Below are 12673 nucleotides of genomic sequence, written 5' to 3'. Positions count from 1 at the left end.
GGTATCAGAGCGAGCCAGGTTTATGGTTCTGGAGATTGACCGAACATGTACGCTCGTTGTCAGTGACAAGCTCGACTCAGGGTTGGTTGGTATGATTGACTAATATGGTTGAATATGTGTTTAGATGCCCTGTTTGCCTACTTATTTCATATAGAGCATGATGAATGAGTTAACATATGCATGATGCCAGAGCAAGGCCCATTGTGTGTTATATGTTGTCTGTACATGATGTGGATTGCTGTTTTTGGTTGACTGTTGTGATTGGGAGGTGGTTTTGGATGTTGTTATCATACCTGATGAGCGACGTCGTTGATTGCAGGCATATTTGTTGAGATACCTTGACAATCAGCTAGACTTCGCGGCAGTAGGGCCAAGGATGACAACCAGGGTAAGGACCCTCCACCCGCCCAACAGAATTGGCAAGAGATGTTTGCCGAGATGGATGTGAGACTGCAGGGAACAGAGGAAGAGCTTTGACAATTGAGGCAGCAAGCCTCACCTCAGGTCACTGGGCTGCCAGTTCAGCAGGTTGAGGTGCCAGTGCCGATCCAATCTGTTGTGGGGAATAAGTTGGAACCTTTGTATGAGAGGTTCAGGAAATAGCATCCTCCCACCTTCGAGGGTGGACTAGACCCACTGCGGGCAGAGCAGTGGATGAATATGATTTCCTCGATTCTGGATTTTATGAGGGTTCAGGGAAATGAGAGGGTAGCTTGTGCAAGCTACATGTTCAGAGAGGATGCCCGCATCTGGTGGGACGTGGTAGTTCAGAGAAGGGACGTAGCAGTTATGACTTGGGAAGAGTTCAGAAACTTATTTAATGAGAAGTATTACAGTGTGGCGGTTCGACCAGCAAAGGTTGACGAGTTCGTCAACCTGACTCAGAACCGATTGACAGTGACAGAGTATGCTTTGAGATTTGATTGATTGGCAAAGTTTGCGCCAGATTTAGTGCCGACTGATGCGACAAGAAGAGACAGGTTTGTGCAGGGGTTGAATGTTATGATCGCTCGCGATGTGAATATTACTTTGGATCCAGAGACTACTACTTATGCTCAGGTAGTGGACAAGGCCCTTACAGCTGAGAGGGTCGAGGATCAGATCTGGAAGGAAAGTGCTGTTAGGCGCGATGCCAGGAGGACAGTGCCTCCTTTTGTTGGATCCAATCGTGGTGGAGGCTCTAGTGAGCAGAAGAGGAAGGCCCCAGATTCCTCTGTTCCTCCCAGTTCAGATAGGAGGGCACGGGGTGCTTCCACTGGTCGTCAGGGTGGAAATGACAACTAGAGGAGTTTCCCAGTGTGTCCGCGGTGCAGACGTCGACATCAGGGTGAGTGTAGGATCAAGGCCTACTTTGTCTTTGGAAGTGCTAATCATCTGAAGAGGGACTTCCCTCAAGTCAAGAAAGAGGAGCTGAAGCAGGGTGACATTCTTGCTCCTGCCAGGGTATTTACTTTGACTCAAACTGAGGCGGAGGCTAGCCCCTCAGTTGTGTCAAGTCAGATCTCTAGTGCTGGTTCTTTGTATACTGCATTGTTTGATTCGGGAGCTACCCATTTATTTGTATATGCTAGAGTGATAGATCAACTTTGTAGACCTAGTGGTGTGTATGATAGGGGATTTCAGACTTTGTTGCCAACAGGAGAACTGGTAGTCTCTAGGAAATGGATTAGAGCATTGCCAGTAGAGGTAGAAGGTAGGGAATGGTCTGTTGATTTAATTGAGTTGGAGATGGATGATTTTGATATGATTATAGGGATGGATTGGTTATCAAAGTATGGGGCAACGATTGACTGCAAGCGTAGGATGGTGACTTTTGAACCGGAAGGGGAGGTACCCTTTGTGTTTGTGGGGGCAGTTAATGGACCGCGAGTACCAATGATTTCAGCATTGAAGGCTAGAGACTTGATGCAGAAAGGTTGCATGGGATTCCTAGCGAGCGTTGTGGACACCTCTAGGGTGGTGTCGGTTGGACTGGGTGAGACTAGATTGGTGTGTGAGTTTCTAGATTTGTTTCCGTCAGATTTGCCAGGGTTTCCGCTGCAGCGGGAGATTGACTTTGTTATAGAGTTGGTACCAGGAGCAGAGCCAGTATCTCGGACACCTTACAGAATGGCTCCAGTGGAGTTAAAGGAGTTGAAGATTCAGTTGCAGGAGTTACTTGATTTGGGGTTTATCAGACCGAGTGTCTCGCCATGGGGTGCTCCAGTGTTGTTTGTCAAGAAGAAGGATGGATCTCTTAGGATGTGTATTGATTACAGGGAGCTGAATAAGTTAAGCATTAAGAACAAGTATCCACTGCCTAGGATAGATGATTTATTTGATCAGTTATAGGGAAGAACAGTGTTTTCCAAGACAGACCTCCGATCAGGTTACCATCAATTAAGGAATAAAGAGGAGGACATACCAAAGACTGCTTTCCGAATGAGGTATGGACACTATGAATTCTTGGTTATGTCCTTTGGATTAACCAATGCCCCAGCAGCTTTTATGGACATGATGAATAGGGTTTTCAAGGATTATCTGGATATGTTTGTGATTGTGTTCATCGATGACATCTTGGTGTATTCTCAGTTAGAGACAAAGCATGAGCAACATCTGCGGTTGGTTCTACAGTGGTTGAGGGAGCACAAGTTATATGCTAAGTTCAGTAAGTGTGAGTTCTGGTTACCACAAGTTATATTTCTGGGCCATATTGTCAGTAAGAAGGGGATTCTGGTTGACCCAAGTAAGATTGAGGTGGTCAGAGATTGGCCTAGACCGAGCAATGTTCTTGAAGTGAGAAGCTTTTTGGGTTTAGTAGGGTATTATCAGCGATTTGTTGAGGGGTTCTCTAGAATAGCTACGCCTTTGACAGAACTAATAAAGAAGAAGACAAGGTATGTCTGGACGGACAAATGTGAGAACAGTTTCAAGGAGTTGAAGCGGCGACTGATCACCGCGCCAGTGCTAAGTTTGTCGATAGATAATGAAAAGTTTGTAGTTTATTGTGATGCATCCAGACAGGGTTTGGGGTGCGTGTTGATGCAAGCTGGTAAGGTGATAGCCTATGCATCGAGACAATTAAAGGAGTATGAGCAGAGATATCCCATGCATGACTTGGAGTTGGCAGTGGTGGTGTTCGTGTTATCCCAAAAATCAAGAAGTGAATGACTTGGCAGGCATTAATTACACGTGGCTGACATCTGGCATAATCTGTGCTCGACTATCGACCAGGAAGATATTCAGTATCATGCGATCGGTTTCTTTATACGACCAGCCTGGTCATATGCACATAATATGCGGAGGAAATATTAGGCAGTTATGATGGAATCTGAAATTATCTCCCATGATTTCCTGAGTATCCGATTATTTAGGAAATAATATCTGTAACAAATCAATGTAAATCTTCCCTGAGCTTATAAATAGAAGAAGAGGGCTCAGGGAAGAGGACCTTTTTTTTCTTTTCCGACTTCTAGATCACTTGAGATTAGAGTTATCAAATTAGTCATATTGTATTGTTCTTCAGAGGTTGGTGAAACTCATTGAACCCTAGTTCTTTGATCACTCCTTTGGATCTTACATCAATAAAAAGCTAAGTGGACGTAGGTTATTACCAGATCCTGGGGCCGAACCACTATAAAATCTTGTGTTCTTATTATTTTCGTCATCACGTTCTTTTCAACGCATTCATCCACGTCAAGCGTATTTAGACTCCGTGTCAGTTGCCCAAAATCAGGGTCAACATTCTGGTGCTTTCGTTGAGAGCTTGATACATCACCGTTGAGAAAACCAATGGCGAAAACTACCAGGAAAACTGGACAGGCGGTCGGCGCTGCACCATCTAACCAGCCTCCTCCTCCCCCTCCCAACGTGGCTGAGGATGAACCACATTTGGAATTTGAGGAGGAAGAAATGGATGGCGCGACACTAAAAAGTACTCTGGGGGCGTTGCACGAAGAGCTGGCCAATCTGAGGGCCATCCAGGAAAGTGCTGCCGAAATCATGGCGCGGCAGCAGCAAGAAATTGAATGGCAGCGCGTGGAGTTAAGCGAGAGGTAGGCAGAGATGGACTGTCGCCAGAGCGAAGCCATGGTAGCCCTCGAGGCAGCCTTGCAATTGGCTAGGAATCAGGCTGCACCTGCCTCGCAGCCTGATCAACCTACGAATGGACCAACACAAAGGGGTCATAATCCTAGCCCACCTATCCAACCCTCGAGTCTGCAAAGGCCCGAACAGCCTCAGGTGCCCCATGACGATGTCCCACTGGACCTTGAGGCACAGCCTCCATCCCAAGCTGGTCGCGGCAGTCCCCCGCATCAGAGGCAGAATAGGACCGGGCATCAGCCTCGCAGTCCTAGACGCAATAGGGGCGACGAGCCGAACCTTCTGAATAGAGGACAACATCCTCCTGGTAACAGGAGGAACTCAGAGTTAGGCTCTGCGGTCCAGGGTCCCCCAAGGCATGATAATGCACGGGGACCTAACGACCAACGTAGGCCACCCTCTAACGCTCAGGACTGTTAACCGAGATTTTCGGCAACTATATCAATAAATGGGATTTACTGATAATAATAATGAAAATAGAAGATTGACACAGGGTTTTTACGTGGTTGGGGCGTTAACTAGCCTTAGTCCACAAGTCATTTGTATTAGAGCTTAGAGAGCTTTTGACAATGGAGTTTTCTGCAAAATTTGAGCAGAGTAATCGCTTACAAGCCAACCCTTGGGATCCCCCCTACTGTGCACAACTGGCACTATTTATAGGCAGTCTTGTGCAATGGGCTTGGGCTGGACTAATCCTGGCCCAATAGGGATGTCATTATAGTTTGCTCACTAATGGAGCCATAATACAAAGGATTTGAAATATATAACATATATTAATAAAGGCCCATTGGGCCAGCCCAAACATGATCACATTATAAGACTCGCGACAAACAGTTGCTTCAGTCTGGGTGTTACGATCCACGAGGAAGATTTGGGGGACAAGATCTATCAGTGTAGTGGCAGCACTATTTCCCAGGAACAGTGTACGCTCCATGCGTAACTTCTGGTTCATAGTTGAGGAGACCAACTTCTGTGTTTCTCAAGGACCTGTCAGCTTCAAGGAAGACCAAACTTTTCCTACCCGGACATCTTGTCCGGGTTCATTTACTAATGCCCCGGACCATATGGACGGGGACACCTTGTCCGGGATAATTCTGGACGGGGACACCTTGGCCGGGATCATTTTGGACGGGGACACCTTGGCCGGGATCATCTTGTCCAGGATCATTACTGATGGCCAGGACCATATGGACGGGGACACCTTGTCCGGGACCATCTTTTCCGGGATCATTCTGGACAGGGACACCTTAGCCAGGATCATCTTGTCCGGGATCATTACTGATGGCCCGGACCATATGGACAGGGACACCTTGTCCGGGACCATCTTGTCCGGGATCATTCTTTGATGCCCTGGACCAAATGGACGGGGACTATCATGACTCTCTTCCCTATTCATTGGGCTCAAGGTGGGCCTGGATCTCTTTGAGGGAGCCCATGTACCCATCATGTCACGCCACGCGTCCCGAGGGAAAACAGGGATAACATATACCCCCCAAGTCTTCATCCATGTTTGCATGGTGGAGACTTGCTTTACTATCCCAGATCAAATCCAAATATCCCGAGTAGGGATTTAAGCCTCCTGGACCATTCATGTCCGGGATGAGACTAGGCTTTGTGCCTTGCGTCCCATTTGGTTTTAAACCCCCCGGACCATTCATGTCGGGGATGGGACTGGGCCTTGTGCCTCGCGTCCCATTTGGGTTTGTACCCGCCCGGACCATTTAGGTCGGGGATGGGACTAGGCTTTGGCCTTGCGTCCTATTTGGGTTTGTACTCGCCCAGACCATTTAGGTCGGGGAAGGGTTTGCACCCGCCCGGACCATGTGGTGTCCGGGATGGGACTAGGCCTGGGCCTTGCGTCCCATTTAGGTTTGTACCCACCCGGACCATTTAGGTCGGGGATGGGTTTGTACCCGCCCGGACCATGTGGTGTCCGGGATGGGACTAGGCTTGGGCCTTGCGTCCCATTTGGGTTTGTACCCGCCCGGACCATTTAGGTCGGGGATGGGTTTGTACCCGCCCGGACCATTTAGGTCGGGGATGGGACTAGGCTTGGGCCTTGCGTCCCATTTTTGTTTTAAACCCCCCAGACCATTCATGTCGGGGAAGGGTTTGTACCTGCCCGGACCATTTGGTGTCCGGGATGGGACTAGGCTTGGGCCTTGCGTCCCATTTGGGTTTGTACCCACCCGGACCATTAGGTCGGGAATGAGTTTGTACCCGCCCGGACCATTTAGGTCGGGGATGGGACTAGGATTGGGCCTTGCGTCCCATTTTGGATTTAAACCCCCCAGACCATTCATGTCGGGGAAGGGTTTGAACCCGCCCGGACCATTTGGTGTCTGGGATGGGACAAGGCTTGGGACTTGCGTCCCATTTGGGTTCGTACCCGCCCGGAAAATTAGGTCGGGTATGGGTTTGTACCCGCCCGGACCATTTGGTGTCCGGGATGGGACTAGGCTTGGGCCTTGCGTCCCATTTGGGTTTTAAACCCCCCAGACCAATAATGTCGGGGAAGGGTTTGTACCAGCCCAGACCATTTGGGGTCTGGGATGGGACTAGGCTTGGGCCTTGCGTCCCATTTGGGTTTGTACCCGCCCAGACCATTTAGGTCGGGGATGGGTTTGTACCCGCCCGAACCATTTAGTGTCCGGGATGGGACTAAGCTTGTGCCTCGAATCCCATTTGGGTTTTAAACCCCCCAGACCATTTAGGTCGGGGATAGGATTATACCCGCCCGGACCATTTAGGTCGGGGATGGGTTTGTGCCCGCCCGGACCATTTAGGTCGGGGATGGGTTTGTGCCCGCCCGGACCATTTAGGTCGGTGATGGGACTAGGCTTGGGCCTTGCGTCCCATTTTTGTTTTAAACCCCCTAGACCATTCATGTCGGGGAAGGGTTTGTACCTGCCCGGACCATTTGGTGTCCGGGATGGGACTAGGCTTGGGCCTTGCATCCCAATTGGGCTTGTACCCGCCCGGACCATTTAGGTCGGGGAAGGGTTTGTACCTGCCCGGACCATTTGGTGTCCGGGATAGGTTTGTACCCGCCCGAACCATTTGGTGTCCGGGATGGGACTAAGCTTGGGCCTCGAGTCCCATTTGGTTTTGTACCCGCCCGGACCATTTAGGTCGGGGATTGGTTTGTACCCGCCCGGACCATTTAGGTCGGGGATGGGTTTGTTCCCGCTCGGACCATTTGGTGTCCGGAATGGGACTAGGCTTGGGCCTTGCATCCCATTTGGGTTTGTACCCGCCCGGACCATTTAGGTCGGGGATGGGTTTGTACTCGCCCGGACCATGTGGTGTCTGGGATGGGACTAGGATTGGGCCTTGCGTCCCATTTGGGTTTGTACCTGCCCGGACCATTTAGGTCGGGGATGGGTTTGTACCCGCCCGGACCATTTAGGTCGGGGATGGGACTAGGCTTGGGCCTTGCGTCCCATTTTGGTTTTAAACCCCCTAGACCATTCATGTTTGGGAATGGTTTGTACCCGCCCGGACCATTTGGTGTCCGGGATAGGACTAGGCTTGGGCCTTATGTCCCATTTGGGTTTGTAACCGCCCGGACCATTAGGTCGGGGATGGGTTTGTACCCGCCCGGACCATTTAGGTCGGGGATGGGACTAGGCTTGGGCCTTGCGTCCCATTTTGGTTTTAAACCCCTCAGACGATTCATGTCGGGGAAGGGTTTGTACCCGCCCGGACCATTTGGTGTCCGGGATGGGACTAGGCTTGGGCCTTGCGTCCCATTTGGGTTTGAAACCCCCCAGACCAATAATGTCGGGGAAGGGTTTGTACCCGCCTAGACCATTTGGGGTCCGGGATGGGACTAGGCTTGGGCCTTGCGTCCCATTTGGGTTTGTACCCGCCCAGACCATTTAGGTCGGGGATGGGTTTGTACCCACCCGAACCATTTGGTGTCCGGGATGGGACTAAGCTTGTGCCTCGAATCCCATTTGGGTTTTAAACCCCCCAGACCATTTAGGTCGGGGATGGGATTGTACCCGACCGGACCATTTAGGTCGGGGATGGGTTTGTGCCCGCCCGGACCATTTAGGTCGGTGATGGGACTAGGCTTGGGCCTTGCGTCCCATTTTTGTTTTAAACCCCCCAGACCATTCATGTCGGGGAAGGGTTTGTACCTGCCCGGACCATTTGGTGTCCGGGATGGGACTAGGCTTGGGCCTTGCATCCCAATTGGGCTTGTACCCGCCCGGACCATTTAGGTCGGGGAAGGGTTTGTACCTGCCCGGACCATTTGGTGTCCGGGATAGGTTTTTACCCGGCCGAACCATTTGGTGTCCGGGATGGGACTAAGCTTGGGCCTCGAGTCCCATTTGGTTTTGTACCCGCCCGGACCATTTAGGTCGGGGATTGGTTTGTACCCGCCCGGACCAATTAGGTCGGGGATGGGTTTGTTCCCTCTCGGACCATTTGGTGTCCGGAATGGGACTAGGCTTGGGCCTTGCATCCCATTTGGGTTTGTACCCGCCCGGACCATTTAGGTCGGGGATGGGTTTGTACTCGCCCGGACCATGTGGTGTCTGGGATGGGACTAGGCTTGGGCCTTGCGTCCCATTTGGGTTTGTACCCGCCCGGACCATTTAGGTCGGGGATGGGTTTGTACCCGCTCGGACCATTTAGGTCGGGGATGGGACTAGGCTTGGGCCTTGCGTCCCATTTTTGTTTTAAACCCCCTAGACCATTCATGTTTGGGAAGGGTTTGTACCCGCCCGGACCATTTGTTGTCCGGGATAGGACTAGGCTTGGGCCTTATGTCCCATTTGGGTTTGTAACCGCCCGGACCATTAGGTAGGGGATGGGTTTGTACCCGCCCGGACCATTTAGGTCGGGGATGGGACTAGGCTTGGGCCTTGCGTCCCATTTTGGTTTTAAACCCCCTAGACGATTCATGTCGGGGAAGGGTTTGTACCCGCCCGGACCATTTGGTGTCCGGGATGGGACTAGGCTTGGGCCTTGCGTCCCATTTGGGTTTGTACCCGCCCGGACCCTTAGGTCGGGGATGGGTTTGTACCCGCCCGGACCATTTGGTGTCCGGGATGGGACTAGGCTTGGGCCTTGCGTCCTATTTGGCTTTTAAACCCCGCAGACCATTCATATCGGGGAAGGGTTTGTACCCGCCCGGAACATTTGGTGTTCGAGAAGGGACTAGGCTTGGGCCTTGTGTCCCATTTGGGTTTGTACCTGCCCAGACGATTAGTTCGGGGATGGGTTTGTACCCGCCCAGACCATTTAGGACGGGGATGGGACTAGGCTCGGGCCTTGCGTCCCATTTTGGTTTTAAACCCCCCAGACCATTCATGTCGGTAAAAGGGTTTGTACCCGCCCGTACCATTTGGTGTCTGGGATGGGACTAGGCTTGGGCCTTGTGTCCCATTTGGGTTTGTAGCCACCCGGACCCTTAGGTCGGGGATGGGTTTTGTAACGCCCTACTTCCTTAGAGCCGTTACTAAGTGAGTTTTTAAGACGAAATAGTGTGCAATGAACTCGCTAACCGAGGTTTTGAGCAAAAGTGTGACTAATTAAAAGTTAAGGCTGTAATCTTTGAAAGTGCGTCGACTCATTAAAACTTCTATCATTAAACATTTGGGATCCCAAAATAAGGTTTGAAAACTAATTACATCTTGAAATAAGGTTACAGTTAAGAAATCATAAAAATCATAGATTATTACAGCCATTTTCGAATAAACCCCCAACCAAAGCAGTCGGGCAGGCCAAACTTGTACGCGTCGCTTCACGCTCTCCGTACTCATGGTTGGTTGACTCAGTCTTTGCCCTACCTGCAACACGGAGCACCCGTGAGCCGAAGCCCAGCAAGAAAACTCATGCAGAACATAACATATGCCAATATATATAGTTAATCATATCAGATAGCCCATAGATAAACAAGTCAACCATTAGACTAAGCAAACACGGCCAAGCCGCCCCAGAGCCTTACCGAAGCCTGGGGTATCGGTTCTCACCGCGAGGATAACTCATGTATCCCTTGGGTCCCACCCTGAATATAGCATCCCATGTGCTAGGTGTTACTTTCGGCCCACGGCCGCCCCGGCATATGCCGTACCCGGCCTCTGCCGTTCATTTCATCATAATCACACATATAGTACATTCGAAATAATCATTCACACACATCACGATTCATTTAAGGTTAAACATTTGCACACAACACAATCTGGGGCCATGCCCTGCAATCATCTCATCATGCAACATGCAATATAGGGCCATGCCCGGCAATCACACTATTGGCCCACGCCCTATCCTACGGGTGTTATAGTTTTCTTACCTTTCCAATCAATAGCTTAGATCACCTGACTCCTTGAGCACGATCCCACCCGAGCCTTAGCGCACACCTAGGCACAAACATAGGTCAAAGTCAACACCGAACCCCAAGTCCGAATACCTAGCCTCGGGACCAATCCCGAGCCCCCGGGAAGTCCCAAATCCCCAAAACAAAGTGGCGGAAACAAGCCCCGAACCCTAGGTCAAAATCCCTCATCAAAACTCAAAAATTCCCCTCTGTGAACAGTGCAGCGCTACAGCGCTCTAAAGAGGGCGCTGTAGCGCTACAAGCAGAATGCACCCCCCAGAAACAGGGACTAGCGCTACAGCGCCCACTGACTAGCGCTGTAGCGCTAGTTGCAGCCCAGAAAAACCAAAATCGCATTTCTGCGATTTCCTTCACCCAATCTCAAACCAAACTTCCCCAAATCTTTACCAAACTCAAAATCAAGCTTATGAACACTCTCCACTCATCCCAAATCCTCAAATCCCAAGATCATTTATCCCAAATCTCAAAATCTACCATGAACAACCCTAAACCAGAAATTCATGCAAACCACAAAGATAGAGTCTTAGAAATCATACCATTGCTGCAAATTTCGACCTTGATTCAACCCTAAGCCTCCTTAGCTTGCTCTCCCTCAAAGCTTGCCCAGAAATCCCTAAAGTTCCCATCAACTCAGCTCAAAACACAGCTTAAACCATCAAAACCCTTAAAACCGAAAATCTCTAAAACTTACCTCAAACATTGATGTGTTCTTGCCAAATCTTCAAGTCTAACCCAAGATCCTTGATGCTCAGCCTATCCTTGCTCTCCACTAAGCTTTGCCCCAAGAAAAATGGAATGGAATGGTGCAAAAATGCACAAACCGACCCTTTGGAAAACCCACCTGTTTTTCTCTCTTTTCTTTCTTTCCTTTTCCTTCTTTTCTTTCTTTCTCTCCACAGCCAACACTCTCTATAAATCCCACTAAGTGTAAAGCCTCATAATTCAATTTCTAAAAGCCAAATGACCAAAATGCCCTTCCTATTAATTCTCAACCCTTTTACCCAAGTAGGGCCATTTTAGTCATTTACCCAATTCCCGCTAATCCTCAAGTGTCTCTAATCTTTTCCCGTAGCTTCCCAATACCTGATAAACCACCAAATAAATATCCCCCATCATCAAAATAAATCTCAATCTATCCTCTGAATTCCTGTTCATACCCCCAGGCTCGCCCCGAGCCGGGTATAAATTCCTGTCAACACTTTCCGCTAGCCTGCTCACTGGGATCGCCTCGAGTCACAAGGCACAGATACATCCACATACCACTGTGGCCTCAACAATCAGCACATATCAATACAGTTACGCCCAATCATGGCCAAAATTACCATTATGCCCTTCTAACACGATCCGGGCCTACATGCATACTAACATACATAGCCATGCATCTCAGATAAACAAATAGTCATATAACATGCTTTAAATCATAACTATGCATTTAAATCATTAAAATCACACATAAATCCCATCATGCCCTCCTGGCACGCTAATCAAGGCCCTTAAGCCTTATTAGCGAATTTGGGTCGTTAAAGGTTTGTACCCGCCCGGACCATTTGGTGTCCGGGATGGGACTAGGCTTGGGCCTTGCGTCCCATTTGGGTTTTAAACCCCCCAGACCATTCATGTCGGGGAAGGGTTTGTACCCGCCCGGACCATTTGGTGTCTGGGATGGGACTAGGCTTGGGCCTTGCGTCCCATTTGGGTTTGTACTTACCCGGACCATTTAGTTCGTGGATGGGTTTGTTCCCCCCCGGACCATTTGGTGTCCGGGATGGGACTAACCTTGGGCCTCGCGTCCCATTTGGGTTTTAAACCCTCCAGACCATTTAGGTCGGGGATTGGTTTGTACACGCCCGGACCATTTAGGTTGGGGATGGGTGTGTGCCCGCCCGGACCATTTAGATCGGGGATGGGTTTGTGCCTGCCTAGACCATTTAGGTCCGGGATGGGTTTGTACCCGCCCGGACCATTTGGTGTCCGAGATGGTACTAAGCTTGGGCCTTGCGTCCCATTTGGGTTTTAAACCCCCCAAACCATTCATGTCGGGGAAGGGTTTGTACCCACCCGGAACATTTGGTGTCCGGGATGGGACTAAGCTTGGGCCTCGCGTCCCATTTGGGTTTGTACCCTCCCGGACCATTTAGGTCGGGGATGGGTTTGTACCCACCCGGACCATTTAGGTCGGGGATGGGTTTGTACCCGCCCGCACCATTTGGTGTCCGGGATGGGACTAAGCTTGGGCCT

Source organism: Humulus lupulus, chromosome 3 (assembly GCF_963169125.1).
Source record: "Humulus lupulus chromosome 3, drHumLupu1.1, whole genome shotgun sequence".
In the NCBI taxonomy this organism is placed as follows: Eukaryota; Viridiplantae; Streptophyta; class Magnoliopsida; order Rosales; family Cannabaceae; genus Humulus; species Humulus lupulus.
This window is presented reverse-complemented; position numbering follows the sequence as displayed.